The following is a 21,613-nucleotide window of genomic DNA, read 5'->3' as shown; positions in this document are numbered from 1 at the left end:
AGATCCTGGAGAATTCAGAGGCAAATAGAACAGTTTGCTTGCTCTTCTCCCAGCACTCCTCCCTCAAATCCATCCCCTCAACTGCAGAAGGAGAAGTTGCTGCAACTTCCCACTGCCAAGTACTGGATATCTTGCCCGGAAATCTCAATCAACTGTTAAGACTCAACCATATTGATTGGGATTTGGAATCACATTTATGTTAAATCAGATAAAATCTCCTTGCCTATAGGACATCAATGAACCTGATAGCTTTTTTTTTAAACAACAATATTTATGACTGTATTACTGATGCTGTTCTTATTTAAATTCAGATTTATATATGTGAATGTAAATTCCTCATGGTGAGGTCTAAATTTGCATCTGCAAACCAGTAATCCAAGTTTCTGCGTTCGTTTAAGCACCCAGGCATTGGGAAAGACAGACCAGAGAGCAGTTACAAAGTAAAAGAAAGTGAGACTTGCAGTGGGGAAGTAGATGATATGGAGAGCAAGAAATAATCTTTTGCTGGAGGGGTAACGGGGAGGAGGTCACTGAGATAAATGGTTTGCTTTCATCAGGGATTTGACAAGAATGACAAGAATCTCGTTATCAGCTTGACAAGATGCTAGAAGCAAGTTTGGATTGGCAAGGGCATGTGGAGTGTGTTGCCCTTAAGGCATTTGTTTAGTTTATTATGTTTTCATTTTAGTAATTCATTTGTAATCATTTTTTAGTTAAAGTTAAGGTTGCTGAAAGTAAATTCGTTGTCTGTGATATATCGTGGCATGCGATGACGTCACACCTGGTTTTGCTGCGTCCTGTGGGAAAATACTAGTTTGGAGAAACGGGAAGGGGGGGGGGCATGTGTGTGTAGGATCAGCACGAGAAAAGTTTTCTTTCTACGCACTAGAAACATCATAGGAGCAACATTGTAAGTTCATAAGATAATCGATATGTTGAAGTAAAAATGTTAATGCTGATTCTGTTAGAAGTAATAACGGTTGATAAAGTTTATGTTCTTTGTTATTTAAAGAGTTGTGGATAGTTTGTGTTGAAGTGTATTTAAAGCAGTTGATGGCATAGGTAGATTCTGACTGTATGTTGTACTTTAATGTAATATAGTTTGTTGTAGTTTTATTTTTGCTAGTATTTATAATGTAAATGTGATGCCAAGAAGGAAACAAATAATGTATATATTTTGTATTGTTTTATCAACAGTTTTCACCATACGTTAATGTGGAAGAGTGAACAGTAAACGGTTAATCTTACTGGGATTGTGCTTCAGTGACCAGTTTATACTTGGTGTTTAGTTCAGAGTTTTTACACCTGTGCGAGAACACTACACGGAGAGAACATAGCCCTCAGTAACCCAAGTTATTTTCGATAGCGGAGGTCACAAGAGCGATTTATACTTCTGTAGCATCTTTTTCATCACAGAGCATCAGAAGATGCATCACAAGAGCCGTTTCAGGCAAGATGGGATTCTGAGCCACTTTGAAGTCATTAGGCAGGTGAGAAAAGTTCTGGTCAAAGCAGGTGGGATTCAAGTACCACCTTAAAGGGGGAGAAGACAGAGAAATACGAGTGGTTCCTGACTCCACTGATGGTGAATTAAGTAAACTTATAGTTGATAAAGTCCTGAAATTAGACAAGTGTTGCTGTCACAGAGCATTTTGGGATGAAGGGGATTGGACAGTCAGAAAGGATTGAGACAGTGAGGTTTATTAATTAACTGGATCTGATTAGAGAGCTTAGGTAAATAAACTCTTAGTGATTAGTGATCATAAAACGTTTGAATTCACCCTAAAATTTGAGAAGGGGAAGCTAAAGTCAGATGTATCAGTATAACAGTAGAGTAAAGGGAATTACAGAGGCATGAAAGAGGAGCTGACCAAAGTTGATTGGAAGGGAACACTAGCAGGAATAATGGCAGATCAGCAATGGCTGGAGTTTCTGAGAGCAATTTGGAAAGTAAAGGTAGATTCATCCCAAAGAAGAGGTAGTATTCTAAAGGCAAGACAATACAACCATGGCTGCAAGTGAAGTCAAAGCCAACATAAAAGCAATAGAGGGGGCATATAATAGAGCTCGAGAATTTAGAGTTAGTGAGTGTAGAGAGATGAGGTCTGAAGGTAGATAAGTCATCTGAACCTGATGGACTACAACTAAGGGTTCCAAAAGAGATTGTGGAGGCACTACTAATGATCTTTCATGAATCAATATATTCTGGCATGGTTCTAGAGGACTGAAAAATTGCAAATGTCACTCCACTCTTCAAAAAGGGGGGGAGGCAGAAGAAAGGAAATTATAGGCCAGTTGCCTGACCTCAGTGGCTGGAAAATGCTGGAGTCAGTTGTTAAGGATGAGTTTTTGGGGTATTTGGGGGCACAAAACAAAATAGGCTAAAGAGAGCATGATTTCCTTAAGGGAAAATTTTACCTGACAAATCTGTTGGAATTCTTTGAAGAAATAACAAACAGGATAGACAAAGGAGAATCAGTGACTGTTGTGTACTTCGATTTTCAGAAGACTTTTAACAAGGTGCCACACATAATGAGATCCCAGGGTATTACAGAAAATACTAGCATGGGTAGAACATAGGCTGATTGGTAGGATGCAAAGAGTGGGAATAAAGGGATCCTGTTTGAATTGGCTGCCAGTGACTCGAGATGTTTCACAGGGGTCTGTGTTGGGACTGCTTCTTTTTACATATAATGTCACTGATTTGGATGATGAAATTCATGGGTTTGTGGCCAAATTTGTAGATGACACAAAGGTAAGTGGAGGGGCAGGTAGTCCTGAGGAAGCAGAGAGGCTTCAGGAAGACTTAGCCAGATTAGCAAAATGGGCAAATACCTGACAGATGGAAGTGTATGATCACGCACTTTGGTAGAAGAAATAAAAGCATAGACTATTTTCTAAATGGGGAGAAAATTCAAAAATCTGATTTGGGAGTCCTCATGCAGTCCTCTAAGAGTTAATTTGCTGGTTGAATTGGTGGTGGGGAAGCAAATGCAATGTTAGCATTCATTTCACGAGGACTAGACAACAAAAGCAAGGATATATTGCTGAGGCTGTATGAGGTACTGGTGAGAACTCACTCGGATTATTGAGAGCAGTTTTACATCCCTTATTTAAGAAAGTATGTGCTGACATTGGAGAGGGTTCAGAGGAGATCATGAGAATGATTCCATGAATGATAGGGTTATCATACAAGCAGCAATTGAATGCTCTGGGCCTGTACTCATTGGACTTTAGAAGAATAAGGGGATCTCATTGAAATCTATCAAACTTTGAAAAGCCTCAACAGAGTGAATGTGAAGAAGATGTTTCCTTGGGCGAAGGAGTCTAGGACCAAAGGGCACAATAGAGAGATGTCCATTTAGAATAGCAATGAGGAGGAATTTGTTTAGCCAGAGAGTGGTGAATTTGTGGAGTTTATTGTCACAGATGGCAGTGGAGGCCAGATAACTGGGTGCATTTAAGGTGGAGGTTGATAGTTTATTGATTAGTTGGGGTGTGAAAGGTTATGGGAGAAGCCAGGAGAATGGGGTTGAGAGGGAATGGATCAGCCATGATGAAATGGCAGAGCAGACTCAATGGGCCAAAAGGCCTAATTCAGTTCCTATGTCTTATGGTCTTTGGGTGTAAATTTAATGAGGCTCTAGCGACCTGACAGTAGAAGGCTGGTTTGGATTTGAGTGGCTTCAGCACATGTTGGCGCTAACATTTTAGATAATGAAAAATGTCATATGGAATTTAATGCAGTGAAGTGTGAGGTGTTGTAGTTCGGTAGGATCAACCAGGGTAGGTCTTACGCTGTGAACGACAGGGGACTGAGGAGTGCGATGGAATAAAGGAACCTGGGAGTACAGGTCAATGAAAGTTGTGTAACATATAGATAAGGTTGTTATCAAAGCTCATGGCACATTGGCCTTCATAAATTAATGTACTGAGTACAGGAGATGGGATGTTGTGTTCATGTTGTATATTTTGGAGAAGCGTAATTTGGAGTATTGTGAACAGTTTTGGTCAGTGACCTACAGGAAAGATGTAAATGAGGTTGAAAGAGTACAGAAATAAGGTTGAAGAGCCGAGTCTGAAGAACCTGAGTTATAAGGAATGATTGAATAGGTTAGGACTTTATTCCTTGGAACAGAGAGAACTGAGAGGAGATTTAATGTGAGTGGTATCGATAGGGTAAATAAGTGATTCCCAACCTTTTTTTGGCCATGCCCCACCTAATCACCTCTAAAATCCTGATGCCCCCTGTGGTGATATATAATTCTTATTATTCAAGAAGTGAACTCCTATTCACCTGGAGGAAGCCTAAAAGACCATTAACTTGGTTTAAACAAGCTTCCAAAGAACATGGCATTCATGAAAGAGAAAAATAAAAGAACCAAAGGACTGTTAAAGTTCTGAGGAAGAAATTACTAAGAAATTGTAAAAAAAAGAACATTAAGTGATATTAAAATAATAATAATAAATAAATAAAATAATGCTGATTCATTTCTACAGCATACAAAGACAGATACACCGTTTAAAAGAGATGACGCAATGTACACACCTTCACACCACCAAGAACCGAAAGCTACTGCAAAAAGCAGCATTGGCGCGACCTCGTACGAGTTTCTTACGCGTTTGGACTTGTTCATTCGTTCCTTCCTACATCAGTCAATTCATTAATTTAATTGTGAAAGCCATTTGATGGTTGTAATGATGGTGATACACTATATATACAGTACATACGCAATTACACGTACATACACACAAGTATTTTTATGTATGCATATTGTATATACACATGTATTAACTCACACACACACTCATACTCATACAGACTTACTAGAAAAAATTCACTGTTAATAACTCATTCTCAAATTGCCCCCCTTAAAAAGCAAATTACCCCCCTGTGGGGCGGAACCACTGGGGTAAATGCAATCAGGCTCTTTTCACTGAGGCTGGGTGGGACTACAACTAAGATCAAGAGTTAAGGGTGAAAGATGAAAAGTTTAAGGGGAACATGAGGGGAATCTTCTTCGCTCAGAGGGTCATGAGAGTATGGAATGAACTATCCAGCACAAGTGGATAGGCACGTGGATAGTAGGGGTATGGAGGGCTATGGCACTGGTGCCGATCAATGGGATAGGCAGTTTAAATGTATTCGGCATAGACTAAATTAGCCAAACGGCTTTTTGCTGTGCTGCACTTCTCTATGACTCTATAATGTTTCCAAGAGACTGCACACATCTGAAAAATAGAAGTGAACCAACGAAGATTTGATTCTTGCAGATGTTCTGGCTAAAATTGTCTGGATACCAATATAAAGAGGTCAATGCAGCCATACCCAGCTGGACAAAGAGACAATGGTGATACTGTGGTCCATACTGTGTCATTTGTATAGTTACTCTGTACATAGTAACTATTTATTTAATACTATCAGATTTTAAGGGGTTGTAATAGCTGCAGAGTGAGCTACAAGAATGTGTGCATAAAATTTGAAAGGTAATTTTAGACACAAGAGATTCTGCAGACACTGGAAAAATATGCAAGAGGAACTCAGCAAGTCAGGCAGCAACTATGGAGGAGAATAAGCAGTCAATGTTTCTTGATTCCTTCTTCTCCAGCCCTTTAACTTTTCCAGTTATCACCTCCTGGCTTCTTACTTCATTCCCTTCCCTCAGCACTGCCACCTTATTATTCTAGCTTCTGCCTCCTTCTTTTGAAGTCCTGATGAAGGGTCTCAGCCTGAAACATTGACTATTTATTCCTTGCCTTGATGCTGCCTGACTTGCTGAGTTCCTCCCGCATTTTGTGTGTGTTGGCCCAGAGGTAATCTGTTTGGGAAAAACAAACATTGGAAGCATGTTGCCTGTCATTTTAAATCCTTTCATTAATAAAGTACCTTATTCTGCAATGTAATTGTTTTACCTTGTTCTACCTCACTGCATTATGTAATGATTTGATCTTTTTGAATAGTATGCAAGACAAGCTTTTCACTGAATTTTGTTACATTTGGCAATCATTAATGACTACCAATATCCATATAAATGAGAAAATGTTTCATGTTCTTTATAAAAGACTGCATATTGTTTATATTCCATTAGTTTAATTATGCATGATATTAGGTTGATTAGTCAATACAGTTAGAGCAAGCTTATGTAGAGAGATATGATATGGGTTTCTATAGAAAATGTACAGTATGTTTCTGATTTAGGGAGAAATTGGCTGATGGATGGCATATGGAAACAAACTTTTATGTAACCCAGGGACTACCTGTAATTTCAAATAAAATTCCCAGACAGAATATTTTACTTACAATAGTGAGATTCATTATATGAAGGCAGATTTAGTGAAGATTGTCAAGGCAAAGAGATTTTAATTTGATTTTGCTGAAAAACTGGTGAGTGGAAGACAGGATCTTGTGAGGCAGGATCTATAAATTATGTAGCTTGACAATATCGAGCCATGGCCTTAATCTAACGGTCACTGATACTTATACTGCAACTGCAACTAGAGGTGAACACTTCACCCTTCTTTTTTGAAGAGCAGATTAATAGATGGAGAATTACTAATGTGGCAATCTACTAGTAATGTACTAATGTACATTAGACATCTGAAACTTTTAAACTTGTTAAAATGTATAATTGTCAAAATACAATGCATTCCATTTAGCAGGCTCTTGTTTAGAATTAAGGGAATGCCTTTAATCCTCAAAAAGTGCCAGAGGTAGTAACATGTAAACTAATGAAAAATAAGTCTGAGACCTGTGATTTTTATCACCAAGAAAGACAATGCCAAGACAGTGTCCTCCAAATCACACACCACCTTGATACAGCAGCAATTCTTCATTGTCAATGGGGTCAGTATCCTAGAGCATCTAGTCAACAACACTGTAGAAGTCTCTCCATTGGTGAGTTACTTGTAATGCTTTCTGCAGACATCTCACCAGTTCCTTCTCAAGGTGCTTTCAAAGTGAACAATCCACTTCAGGGAGAGTTGTCACTGATTTTCGTATAACAGAATGGTTACAACGTGAAAGGGAATAAGTCTATACAGCTTTAGGTATTATTTATCCAGACAATTCCAATTCCCCAACTTCTCCCCGTAGTCCTCCCAATATTGAATCAGCTCTCTTTTGAATGCTGCCAATTGAACTTCCTCACTACACCTGGCCATGCACTCCAGAACCTAACCACATCATGCATCAAATGTTTTTGTCTGTGTCATTGTTAGTTCTTCTTGTTAATTTCCTTATGTTTATGTCATATAAAAAGGAAAAGCTGGAAATCCTCAGAAGGTCAGGTAGCATCTATGTTAAGATAAACAGAGTTAATGTTGCAGGACTAGGGAAAAGGGAAACATGTTAATTTTAAGTTGCAGAGAAGATGGAGAGTGTTAGATGAGACATCAATCCAGCTCTGGGAGAAGGAGGTCAGTTTGCCTTGTGTTCAAACATTCTTGAGAGCTGTTAGGGGGAAGAAATCCAGGTAATGGGAAATGTTAAATCTGTAAAACATAGGTTATCTTTGCTTCAGATACCAAAAGGAGAGTGGTGTAAATGGACAGTGGTGTAAATGGCCATGTCTGTGGAGAGAGAAAAACTGAGTCAATATTGCAGTTGCATCATCTTCCAGTTTCTGGTAAAAGGAAGAAAAGCAAACAGCCCCACCATATATCTCTGTTCTTTTAACCGTATTAGAATGGAGTCCTCGGTTAACATTTCTTCTTTTTCTTCCTCTCAATATAGCATGGTGCATTTCCTGTCATTACATTTTATTCATCTTCTTTCTGCCTACCTGACCATGAACTTCAGTTTTTAATCAGGACTGGAATTTGAGATTTTGAGAACCTGTGTGTGTTGCTCTAGATTTCCAGCATCTGCACAATCTGTTGTGTTCAGATTTCAATGACAGGCATTTAGGTTTCATGGCTCCAAAAACACTGTCTACCAAAAGGACTTGAAGCAGCTCAGTGAAAGAAGTGCTTCAGGAAGAGTTAAGAAATGGCAAGGGTAAAATGGCACGAATAGCAGTTATATACAGGCCTCCAAACAACAGCCAGGATGTGGACTACAAGTTACTGCTGGAAATAGAAAAAGCATGTCAGAAGGAAAATGTCAAGATAATTATGGGGGAATTTAATATGAAAGTGGATTGGGAAAGTCAGGAAGGTACTGGATCTCAGGAGAGGGAGTTTGTAGAATGCCTACGGGATGGCTTTTTGGAGCAACTAGTCCATAAGCCCACCAGGGGATTGGCTGTTTTGGATTGGGCGCTGCGTAATGAATCTGAGGCGATTAGGGAGCTAGAGGTAATGGAACCCTTTGGGAGTAGTGATCATAATATGATTGAGTTCAGTTTCAAATTTAAAAAGGAGAAGCTGGTATCAGGTGTATTAATACTTCAGTGGAACAAAGGAAATTACAGTGGTATGAGAGAGGAACTAGCCCAAGTTGATTGGAAAAGTAAGCTAGATGGAGGAATGGTGGAGCAGAATTGGATGAAATTCCTATAAGAAATAAGGAAAGTGCAGGAAAAATATATTCCAAGAAAAAAGAAAATCATGAATGGAAAAATGGCACAAATGTGGCTAACGAGAGAGTTTAAGACAAGATAGGCCCAAGCCAGCATGGTTTCATGAAGGGAAGATCCTGCCTCACCAACCTACTGGAATTTTTTGAGGTAATCTCAAATAAGATCTCTTATCCAATAAGGCGCCACATAAGAGGCTGCTCAATAAGATGAGAGCCCATGGAATTACAGGAAAGATATTGGAATGGGTGGAGCATTGGCAGACAGGCAGAAAGCAAAGAGTGGGAATACAGGGATCCTATTCTGGTTGGTTGCTGGTTACTAGTGGTGTTCCGCAGGTGTCAGTGTTAGGGCCACTTCTTTTTACACTGTATATTGATGATTTAGATTATGGATTAAATGGTTTTGTGGCTAAGTTTGCGGATGACACCAAGGTTGGTGGAGGAGCAGGAAGTGTTGAGGAAATGGAAATGTTGCAGAGAGACTTGGTCAGTTTAGGAGAGTGGGCAAAGAAATGGCAGATGAGATACAATGTTGAGAAATGTACAGTTGTACATTTTGGAAGAAGAAATAATTGGGCAGATTATTATTTAGATGGGGATAAATTCAAAAATCGGAAGTGCAAAGGGATTTGGGGGTCCTCGTGCAGGATACCCTAAAGGTTAACCACCAGGCTGGATCGGCAGTAAGGAAAACGAATGCTATGTTGGCATTCATTTCAAGAGGAGTAGTGTATAAGAGTAAGGAGGTGTTGTTGAGGCTCTATGGGACACTGGTGAGACCCCATTTGGAATACTGTGTGCAGTTTTGGGCCCCCTATCTTGGAAGAGATGTACTAATGTTCGAGAGAGTTCAGAAAAGATTTACAAGGATGATTCCTGGAATGCAGAGGCTAACATATGAGGAGAGTTTGTCAGCTCTTGGACTGTATTCATTAGAGTATAGAAGAATGAGAGGGGATCTCATAGAAACGTTTCGAATATTGAAAGGGTTGGACAGAGTAGATGTGGAAAGGCTGTTTCCCTTGCTGGGTGAGTCCAAGACAAGAGGTCACAGTCTTAGAATTATAGGGTACCCATTTAAGTCAGAGATGAGGAGAAATTTTTTTAGCCAGAGGGTTGTGGATTTATGGAATTCATTGCCATATACAGCAGTGGAGGCCCGATCATTGAGTGTGTTTAAGGAGAAGATTGATAGTTATCTAATTAATCAGGGTATCAAGTGATATGGGGAAAAAGCCAGAAGTTGGAACTAAATGGGAGAATAGTTTAGCTCATGGTGGAGTGGCAGAGCAGACTCGATGGGCCAAATGGCCTACTTCTGCTCCTTTGTCTTGTGATCTTGTGATCTTGTGAAGAACAGGGCTACCACTTCCAGCCTCTTTCCCCAACCCCAAAAACTATCATACTCCCCAGAATTAGAAACCTTGACCATCTCCCTGATCTGGTCCCTAATCAATGACTTACCTGAGTCTTCATTTTGGTCTCCAACCTCTCTACAAGCACCAGAGATCAAAACTCCAATCCAGCCAGCTTTCATTAGCCTTACCAGGGGAGCAAAGGAGTTCTGAAGTCCTCTACCATGACAATATTAAGATTTTGCATGGAGAGCTAACATCAGTAATAGATGCTTTTGCACTGACCATCAAGCAACTCTGGAAGGTATTCAAGGGGGATAGAGTGGAAGAGCAGAAAGTAAATGTAGGAATGATCTGGAATATACAAGATGGAGCTGTAGTAAGTTTAGATTAGGTCACGAAAACATGAAAGATCAGAAGGTAACTTCATGTTTAAGTCAAGTTCAAGTTTATTATCTTTCAACTGTACACCAAGGTGCACAACACAGTCCAAATAACTTACATAGTTAACACATTAACAAATAATAAAACATATCCAGAAGACTGACATTTAGCATAAGGTGTATTTATGGCATAAGTTAAAAACTAAACAGTATAAAGCTATTGGAGCTTCAAAAGTGATGAGACCTGGGTGGTGGCTGGGAGTTCAGTAGTCTCACAGCCTGGGAGAGAAGCTGTCTCCTATCATAATAGTCCTTGTCCTAATGCTATGGTGGTGGCATCCGTCGGCCTCGAGAGACCATGGATCTGCGCCTGGAGTTTCCAGGGTGCAGGCCTGGGCAGGGTTGTATGGGAGACCAGCAGTTGCCCAAGCTGCAGGCCTTCCCCTTCTCCACGCCACCAATGTTGTCCAAGGGAAGGGCACTAGGAGCCATGCAGCCTGGCACCAGTGTCGTCGCAGAGCAATGTGTTGTTAAGTGCCTTGCTCAAGGACACAAACACGCTGCCTCAGCTGAGGCTCGAACCAGTGACCTTCAGGTTACTAGTCTGATGCCTTGCCCACTAGGCCACATGCCGACACAATGCTATGGTACCTTCTGCTTAATGGTAGAGGATCAAAGAGATTGTGGGACAATGGGAGGTATCCTTGGCAATGCTAAGGGCCCTATGTATGCAACTTGCCCAACAATTATCTCAGAGGGGTGAAAGTGAGACCCTGATGTTTCTCTCATCAGTCCTCGCAATTCTTTGTAGGGTCTTGCAGGTCAGATGCCTTGCACTTCCCATAACAGATGGTCAGAACATGTATTACCAGATCCCATTGTTCTGGTTAATTTTTGGTCCAGTTTGTTGTTTGCTTCAATTGTTTGCATGATTTATGTTTTTTTTCTTTCTCTTGCATATTTGGTGTTGGGTCTTCTAATTAAATTTTTTTTATTGGGCTCTTTTGGGTTCCTTGCTTTGTGGCTGCCTGTGAACAAACAACTATCAAGGATGTATAATTTATACATTGTTCGATAATAAATGTACTTTGAACTTTGAACTGGATCAGCAAAGTTGTGGATTTGGAGTGTAGTGGACAGCGAGGAAGCTGGAAAAATGGGCTAGAAAATGGCAGATGGAATTTAATCCAGACAAGTTGGTGTTGCACTTTATGAGGACCAACCAGGGTAGGTCTTACGTAGTGAGTGGTAGGGCACTGAGGAGTGTGGTAGAACAAAGGGATCTGAGAATTCAGGTCCATAATTAATTGAAATTGATGTTACAAATAGATAGGGTCGTAAAGAAAGCTTTTTGGCACGTTGCTCTTCATTCATCAAAATAGTGAACACAACAGTTGAGGTGATATGTTGAAGTTGTATAAGATATTGGTAGAGGCCTAATTTAGAATATTATGTGCAGTTTTGTTTACCTACCTAAGATTGAACATAATAAGAATATAAGAAATAGAAGCACGAGTAGGCCATCTGGCCCATCGAGCCTGCCACACCGTTCAAAAGATCATGGTTGATCTGTCCATAAACTCAGCTCCATCTACAATTCCCCTACTACGTAAAAATCTATCTAACTATATCTTAAATATATTTAATGAAGAAGCCTCAAATGCTTCCCTGGGCAGAGAATTTCACAGATTCACCACTCTCTAGGAAAAACAGTTTCTCCTCATCTCCATACTAAGTTTTTTCCCCTGAATCTTGAGGCAATGTCCCCTAATTCTAGTCTCACCTACCAATGGAAACAGCTCTTCTACTTCTATCTTATCTATCCCTTTCAAAAATTTGTATGTTTCTATAAGATCCCCTCTCATTCTTCTGAATTCCAGCGAGTATAGTCCCAGGCGACTCAATCTCTCCCCATAGGTTAACCTCTTCATCTCTGGAATCGACCTGGTGAACCTCCTGTTAATATCCTGTTGCACCTGCAAATTAACCTTTTGCGATTCATGCATGAGCACCTCCAAATCCCTCTGCACAACAGCATGCTGCAATCTTTCATCATTTAAATAATAAAGTAATTTTGTACTTTTCCTTCCAAGTGGATCCTCCTATCTATACATCTCTGCAGGCCCTCCACAAAAGAAGGAATATTGAGAAAATTTACCAGGATGTCGCCAGGACTGGAGGACCTGAATTATAATGAAATACTGAATAGGTTAGAAGTTTATTCCTCAGAACATAGAAAATTGAGGGAATATTTGATAGAGGAATACAAAATTTTGAAATTTTGAAATACAAACAAGCTTTTTCCACTGAAGTTTTTCACTGGGGCAGCAGGCTGAAGGTAGAGACACCAACAGAATCAACAAACTCATTCGTAAGGCCAGTGATGTTGTGGGGGTGGAACTGGACTCTCTGGTGGTAGTGTCTGAAAAGAGGATGCTGTCCAAGTTGCATGCCATCTTGGACAATGTCTCCCATCCACTCCATAATGTACTGGTTAGGCACAGGAGTACGTTCAGCCAGAGACTCATTCCACCGAGATGCAACACTGAGCGTCATAGGAAGTCATTCCTGCTTGTGGCCATCAAACTTTACAACTCCTCCCTCAGAGTGTCAGACACCCTGACCCAATAGGCTGGTCCTGGACTAATTTCCACTTGGCTTAATTTACTTATTATTATTTAATTATTTATGGTTTTATATTGCTATATTTCTACACTATTCTTGGATGGTGCAACTGTAACAAAACCCAATTTCCCTCATGATCAATAAAGTATGTCTGTCCGTCTGTTTGGATGAGACCACAACTGGAGGTCATGGGTTAAGTGTGAAAGGTGAAAAGCGTGAGGGGAACATGAGAGGAAACTTCTTCACTCAGAGGGTGGTGAAAGTGTGGAATGAACTGCTAGTGCAAATGGCGGATGTGATTTCCATTGCAATGTTTAAGAGATGTTTAGATAGGTTATTGGATGGGAGAGGTCTGCTGGGTGCAGGTTGATGGGACTAGACAGTTTAAATGGTTCGGCGTAGACTAGATGAGCCAAAAGGCCTGTTTCTGTGCTGTAGTTTTCAATGACTCTATCTTTCCTCAAATAAGGAGACCAGAACTGTGCGGAGCACTTCAGGTGCAACCTCACCAGTGCCCTGCATAGCTGCAGCACAACCTCCCTGGTTTTAAATTTGATCTCTCTAGTAGTGAAGGCCAACATTCCATTTTTCTTCTTAATATCCTGTTGCATCTGCAAATTAACCTTTTGCGATTCATGCATGAGCACCTCCAAATCCCTCTGCACAACAGCATAAATCTTTCATCATTTAAATTATAACGTAATCCTCTATTTTTCCTTCCAATTGGATTCACCTATCTATACATCTCTGAAGACCCTCCACAACCCAAATTGTTAATGTATATTGTGAACCACTATGCGTCCAGCACCGATACCTGTGGTACTCCAGGTACCACTGAGCACCAATCAGAGAGACACCCAACTCTCTGCCTTCTATTGGTTAACCAGTCCTCTCTCCATGCTAATATCTCTCTGCCTTCAGCTTTGCAGTTCAAGAGAGTCTCCTGAGATGCTTATGTACCGGCAACTCTTCAGGACAGAATTTACAGATAGCTCTTCAAACAATAATTTTAATGTTAGAAAGGGGATTGTTAGAAAGGGGAGCAAATTTCACATCACATGCTGGTGATAATAAACCTGATCTGATTCTGAAATATAGAATCACTTGCCAATAAATCACTTCGTTTGATCCTTATTGGCACTGATGGCTTCAATAGATGGTTTTACACCAAGCATCACTCTTAACAAATTTCATATAGCAGATGACCAAAGTCAATAGCTGCTGTTCTTGGAAGCTACTGTTGATGGTTGAGGCTTGCATTTTCACTTTGTCCTGCTGCCACTCAGGTGTATTTTCAAACCACGATGTTTGTTGAATTATGGAAATGAAGCTATCTGGAAATTGCAGTCATTTTCTCTCTGAATCTATTGAACTCACTAGGGCAACGCGCAATTGCCAAGTAAATTATAAGGAGCCGTTAAAAGAACATCTATAAGATCTGTATTTAAATCAAAATGTTTTATGAGTGTCTGTGCGGAGGTAATCAAATCTTTGCCGCAGATCCTGTAACCCATGAGCATCAAAGTGAATGAATAACTGCAGTTTAAAAATGACCATTCAGCCTCTAAATCCAAAATATATTAGATTAAATCAAAAAAAAAGTATAACAGCGGTCTTTGCATCTGTTAATGCACATCTGTGCTGGGTTTAACAATAAAATAATCCATTGTTTAGTTTACGCAACTGAGTTCCATTTGATTTTAAGGTTTCCCTTTCTGATTCAAAGCTTCTTTCATCACTGCTGGCAACTGTCTATTTGCATTTCCTAGATATTGCTCCTACAAACATAATAATATTATTTAAAAATTCATGACATGTTAAGAACATGATGCTCAAAACCTATATCTGCCAGCAACGAATTAGCATCAAATGCAAGTTACATAAACTTGTGCACTTTCAGTCGATAGCATCCATTAACTTAATCCCATGGGTTTAACGGAACAAAAATCTGAAATAGAATCCTATGACAGCTGGATGTTTAAAAGCTTTTTAATGCAAGGTTTAAAAGTGAGACCCAATCACACTGCACCTTAGCATTATTATTAATAACTACACACATTCATGTCAGAGAGAGGGAGGAATCTGAATATTTAAAAAATATGTAACAATTGTTGCCCTGCTGATTGCAAGGACTTTGTTGCTTAAAAATATGATCACTTATGGAATGACTGTCAATTGTCTTTTAATACAAAAGCACATTTACTTATGAAGATCAATATAAACCCAAGAGACATTAGTTTTAATTATAATATCACCAAGGGGTTGGAAGTATAATCCCAGATTAAAAAGCTTGCATTTTCACTACCTGAGTAAATAGTCACTAAATTGTAGTGAATTCTTCATGCATTCCATTAAGTTCTTTCAAAAGTAAAAATTCACAAAGAGCTCAGGTTACAAGACCTTGATAAGTGCCACATTATGTCATTCCTGATGCAGGTTTTGCAGGCTTCTTGGTATTAATGATGTCATTCATCTGCCGTCCCTCTCCATTCTCCTACTGCTCCTCCAGAGCTATTCATAGTTGCTTGTCACCTCTCATCATTCGCATGCCCCACTGAGCCTCTATTAAGTCACATTCCAAAATTCTTGAGCTCTTCACCTGTCATCTGTTGTTTTTGTGTTCCAGAATGCTGAGGGCAGTAGCTTGTACCCAAGGCAAGCCTTTGCTGCTTAAAAACAAGCAAAGCACAAAGTCATCACTTCCAGTCTCATCAAGTCAGACCAAACTAAACGAACACTGACGACAATCCCTAAGTTTACAAATGTATTTGTGGGGAAAAGTGATTGAATAAAATGTTCTGACCGGACTCTGTTAAAAAACACAGCTTGTATTTTAATATTTTTGCTAGCATTAGCAACTGTGCTGTTTCATTTCCTTACTTTCTAACATTTTAAGTATATGTTCTCACAATCATGGGAGAAGTTAAACTTTTTCCCGTTGAATGACGAAGGACAGACTAAACACCCAGAATGTGCATATTTAAATATCACTACATGATGTGAGGAGATTGCATTTTAGTTGATTTACTAACAATAAGAAACTGTGGAACAAAGAACATTGAAACCATTCCTGAAGTATGAGTAATAAGGATTACAAATTTTTTTTCAAGAGGCAAATACATTGATTGCCTCAAGCCTGTAAAGTCAGAGTTTTTGTATGGAATTTGTGAACAAAGTGCCATAATTTTTCTATCAAATTTTTTAAAAAAGTATGTAAATTTAATCTCATGTGGTAATGGAATGTACTGATCCTGCCTGGAGTGCACTTTTAATCCAATAGCTCAGATTCTCTCAAGTGTTATGTGCAGTCAAATTGTATTATGTACAATATGTTGAACTGTACAAGTTGGCTATAAGCAGTCTTGAGAATGAAAAATGATTATAAATAACTCTGAAATAATCAGGACAGGGCCAAAAAAAACCACTTGCAAACATTGCAAACACGTGACTATGGAATGCTAGTAAAAGCTGACCAACAAACAAACAACCCACAATTAGGTAGCACCTTCAATGTTGAGAGACATCTCAAAGCTTTCTCCAGGAGTGGTCCTGACACCAGGGTGTGGTCCAAGCACTATGCTGCATTGAGTATCAAAGTAAACCACAAGAAGATATCACAGACTGGAGCACTAGCAGCTCCTGGAGATAATTCTTGTGCCCTATTGCTGAAAGGGTGGGATGAGGGCACTAGCTGAAGCAATGCCATCCAGACTGAGGATGATTTGCTTCCAATCTGGTTCTCTGGATTTTGAGGAGAGTGTTGAGATCAGGGAATCCCAGACCTTTCCACAGATGGAGCCAGAGGTGCCTCACCGGGCAAGTGCTTAAGCAGTTTGAGGGTTCGTGTGCTTCCTCCACCATTTATCTGGGGCTTCTGGGTGCTCAAGGTGCATGGACCCGAGCTCCTGAATGCTCCTTCACCATTATAAATGGTTATGAGACAAGGACTCTCAAGAGTCAATGACATTCTATACTCTGCATTCTGCTATTGTTTTTCTGTCTGTACTACCTCAAAGTACCTTGCGAATCAATGGTCAGGGAGATGTGTGAAGCTGAAGCTGGAAGCTGATAGGTAGAACCATATAAGGTGAGAGTTGATGGGAAGCTGGAAACTAAAATTGGGCTGAACCACTCTTTCTCCATCAGCAGTGAGTCAACTGGCTACAGTACTTCTCTGCACAGTTGTGAATTCAGCAATTCACCAATATCAATTATGCTGTACTTTGGACAAAGAGCTGACTATATATAGCTAGATGTTTCTAAAATGAACAACGATTGACTTGTTGTTCAATCTTTCTTTTTTTGTTCCTTCATCTCAAAAGACATGTGTATCTCTGAAATGTGACAAACATGCTTGCTGTCCTTAAAGTGGTGAAGGTACAGTATATTACAGTCATTCACTTTTGATTTCTAGTTAGACAGAAGCATTATTCGGTGTCTCCAATTCATTGGTAGTTTTGTTATGATGCAATAATTCTGTTTGATTTATTGAAAGATAAACACTGTTGCTTTAGGATTTAGATGAAACAGATTTTCATATATATTAGAATTCTTCTAAAAGTAGTTTTTATCTTTTACTTAACAAAGGAATAATGAAACTAAGAACATCAACTACTCTAATGAATCCAGAAATGCTCTAGAATAATTTCAGGTCAAGAACAGTGCCAAATGGAAACAGGAATTGATATTTGACAATGACCATAAAGTCAGGGGTCAAGTTGCAGTGCAATAGGTCAGAGCTCACAACCACTTCAACAGAGAGTGATATTTGGCTCAGTCCTGCTCACTTTCCAATCCATTCTTCCCAGAACATGAAAATAGAAACGAAACTGCAGATACTGGAAATAAGGCCATAAGACATAGGAGCAGAACAGGGTCAATCTCTGTTTGAGTTCTGGTCTGACACACTAATTCTGTTTCTCTTTCCACAGCTGTTCCCTGACCTACTGAGTGTTTTCAACATTTTGTGCTTATGTGTTGACTCCTTTATTCGAAGAGTAACGGAGAAGGTTAGAAAGCAGCAGCATGAGTAGGCCATTCTGCTTTGTCATTCAATGTGATCATGGCTAATCCTCTACCTCAGCACCATATTTCCTCTCTCTCTCCAGCTCTTGGTTATTACATCTAAATATTAATCTCCCTTCTTCTCAAATATATTTTAAATGTTAGAAACATATGCTATTAGATTCTTTATGTTCAGAATCCAGAACAGAATTAATATGAATGGCATGATTGTATACAAAATATCAAATCTTTAACAATCCCAGGTTGCTACAATTAGTGATTCAGGAAGAGGGAGCAGCTGCAGTAGCTGGAATGTTAGGGTAGGGAATGGACACCGTAGCTTAATGTACAGCATATCTATCTAACTATACATATGTACAGTATACCGTGGCTGTTTTGTGAGACTGGCCTTGCAGCCGCCATTTGATGAACTTAATCTTCACCGGGAGAACATAACCAGAACAACCAAACGTGGATGCAAGGTGTTTCTGCTAATGTATTGTTAAACCTGAGACCATTGAGAAGCTGGTGAGAAGCTGGTTATAGGGTAAAATGGCAGGTTTGCAGAAGTACTGGGGCCCAATGTCTGGGTGACCTAGTCCAACTGGTTTCACTGAATCAGAGTTGAAAAGAACGAAAGAAGTTGAATTTGAAGACTATAAAACAATACAGCTTGTAGCTCTGGGCTGCATTCAGTGGCAATCTGATACAGGTCGGTCGGATGACCTTGAGACAATGAAACTGAAACATCATAGATTGACCTGATCAGGAAAAGTATAAATTAGAAGGTTTTGGGAGCTCAGACAGTAACAGCTCCAGAGACCAGCCATTGTGGATGTGGAGATTCCATGTTAAATATGTGTAAGTCATATTGGGACCACAAGAAATGCGTGGCTGGCATAGGAACTTTTATCCATGTGATACATTTTCGCTTCTTTGTCTGTTCATGGAGGCTTAGGCAAACACAGATAGTCAGTTGTGTAAATTTATATGCTTGTGAACTAACTTATCAACCCATACACACATACGCACACAGATATTGATATGGTATATCAGAAGACATAGCATCCAAGCTTAGGGGTAGGAAAATGATGGATCAGAGGTGAAAGAAAGCTGAGCTCTTAAATCATTGCATAGCTTTAGATGCTTGCAGGTGGAGAGATAGAAAATTGCAGGGAAATTTTATGATGAATAATTTGAATCCAAAACACTTGGGAGCTAATGCAGGAAAATAAGCATGGGAGAGGTCAGTAGACACAAGATCATGTTCGTAGAGTTTTGGAAGAGGATGCAGAAGGAAAGATAACCCAAGTCAGGAAACCATGATACGTCAAGGAACTGGATTCAATCACAGCACATTTAGTTTTAATGGCTTGGAGTGAGGAATAATGGCATCTAGGTCTTGTATCTAGAGCTTTGACTAATTAAAACATGATCAAAATCAAGAAATCTTCAATGTTCTGATTCTGTTTTGATAAGTTTGAGTGCAGGAAATACTTCTAAATTGAGAATTAGTTTATTAATTTAAACTGTATAGAAAAGGACACATTTAATTCAGATCTAAAAGAGAAACAAAGCCTATGGCAAATCCAATTCAAATTTTTATGACCATAATTATTATGACTCAGAAGCCCTTTGTGAGAAGCACCGAGACATTAGCATTCTCTTACTAGTGCAAACATCAGGCAAAGGGATTAATTCCAAAGGTATTCCTATTACACATGATCTGTATTGTAGGTGCATGATTACGATCTAAAATGGAAATTGTTCTAGTCTATCTGATGATCTTGGTTTACAGATGGATAATTTACACCTGAGTATAGGAGAACTTTTTGATCTATATGGGGATTATAAAAGAAAGTAGTTTGGGGTTGGGGAGTAATTATCAGACGAAGAGTGTGCAGGGAGCAATTCTCATCATGGGTAGAGATTCAAAGTCCAAAGTAAATTTATTATCAAAGCACATATACGTCACCATAAACAAACTGAGATATATTTTCTTGCAGGCAACCACAGTAAATACAAGAAACACAACAGAACCAATGTAAAACTGAACAGGAAGGACAGACAACCTATGTGCAAAAGACAACAAACTGAAAATACGCAAAGAAATAATAACCATAATATAAGTAATTTCTGTTGAGAACAAGAAATGAAGAGTCTGTGAAAGTGACTCCATAGGCTGTGAAAGCAGTTCAGTGTTAGGGTAAGTGAAGATGTGTGAAGTTATCCCCTCTGGTTCAAAAGCCTGATGGTTGAAGGGTAATAACTGTTCCTGAGCCTGGTAGTGTGGGTACTAAGGCTCCTGTACCTCCTCCCTGATGACAGTGGTGAGAAGAGTGCCTAACGTGAACAGTGGGGTTCCTTGATTATGGATGCAGCTTTCCTGCAACAGTTGTCCATGTAAATGTGCTCAACAGTGGCAAGATGCCTTACCTGTGATGGACTGGACCATTTGCACTTATTTTTGTAGGCTTTTTCATACAAGGGCATAGGTGTTTCCATACCAGGCTGTGATACAACCAGTTAATATGCTGTCCACTGCACATCTATAAAAGTCTGTCAAAGTTTTAGATAGAGTGCTGAATCTCAGAAGACTTCAAAGAAAGAAGAGGTACTGCCATGTTCTTTTCATAATGGCACTTACATGATGGACCCAGGATAGATCCTCTGAAATGCTAACATGGAGAGATTTATAGTTGCTAATCCTCTTCACCTCTGATCCCCCAGTGAGAAAAGGCTCATGGGCCTTCAGTTTCCTCCTCCTGGTTTGGCTACAGCAATGTGGTACTTTTGAATAAAGGAACTCCCAAGTTCTTTACTTGCTATAGTAAAGGCTAAGTGGAACGTAGTCAAATATCTGCTGACTCCCTTCAATCTCACTTCTTCTACAGCACATAGTTACCAACTCAAAAAGCTCTGCTTGACCAGAGTTAACAACTCTGCCTTTGGAGAGAATAAGAGAGGATACTTGTATTGCAATATACTAAAAGTGCATGCATACTTATATGCATTGTTTGATATTCGATCAAATGATGCCTGTAGCTCAATATAAATGGTGCCAAGTATGGTCCTCTATTGAGGTCATGGCTCGGATGTAGTTGTTTTTTCAGCTTTGAAGGGATAACCTTGGAGTCAGAGAGGAGAGTTGGGGGTCAGGTTAGGGTTTAGGATTAGGGATATGGGGAAATTAGAGGTCTGGTGGAGTCTAGGCCGCTGCTCCACGTTCGAAGGCCAGTGACAAGGATGTGGGACAATGGACATTCATGGTCAGATATCAGCCCAGCAGACCAGTGAGGATTTGGGCTTGGGCACACCACCACTAGGTCAGTTAGTTGTTGGTGGGGTCCAGGACCAGAGTTTCATGCAGGTAGAAGGCATAGGAGTTGGTGGGGGGGTGGGGAGGAGGTTGACAACTCTCTCAGAAGTGAGTCACCATAAACAGAGTTCCAGGCCTGGGGTTCAGGGTCCCATCATCAGTAAGTCTGGAGTTCATGGCCTGGAGTTTGGGGTCGTCATCCAACATCTTCATTGGTGGTCATTGGCAAGGAGTGAACATCAAGGAGTGACGGCCAAAGCCTGGGTCTGTCAATCTCTGCAAGTCTGCTGGGGAAGTCAAAGGCCTCATTCTATGAGTACAAGTCCACTGAAGGCTCGGGTGTGTGTGTGTGTGTGTGCGTGTGTGTGTGTGTGTGTGTGTGTGTGTGTGTGTGTGTGTGTGTGTGTGT

Source organism: Hypanus sabinus, chromosome 11 (assembly GCF_030144855.1).
Source record: "Hypanus sabinus isolate sHypSab1 chromosome 11, sHypSab1.hap1, whole genome shotgun sequence".
NCBI classification, from domain to species: Eukaryota; Metazoa; Chordata; class Chondrichthyes; order Myliobatiformes; family Dasyatidae; genus Hypanus; species Hypanus sabinus.
Note: the sequence above shows the minus strand (reverse complement) of the source record.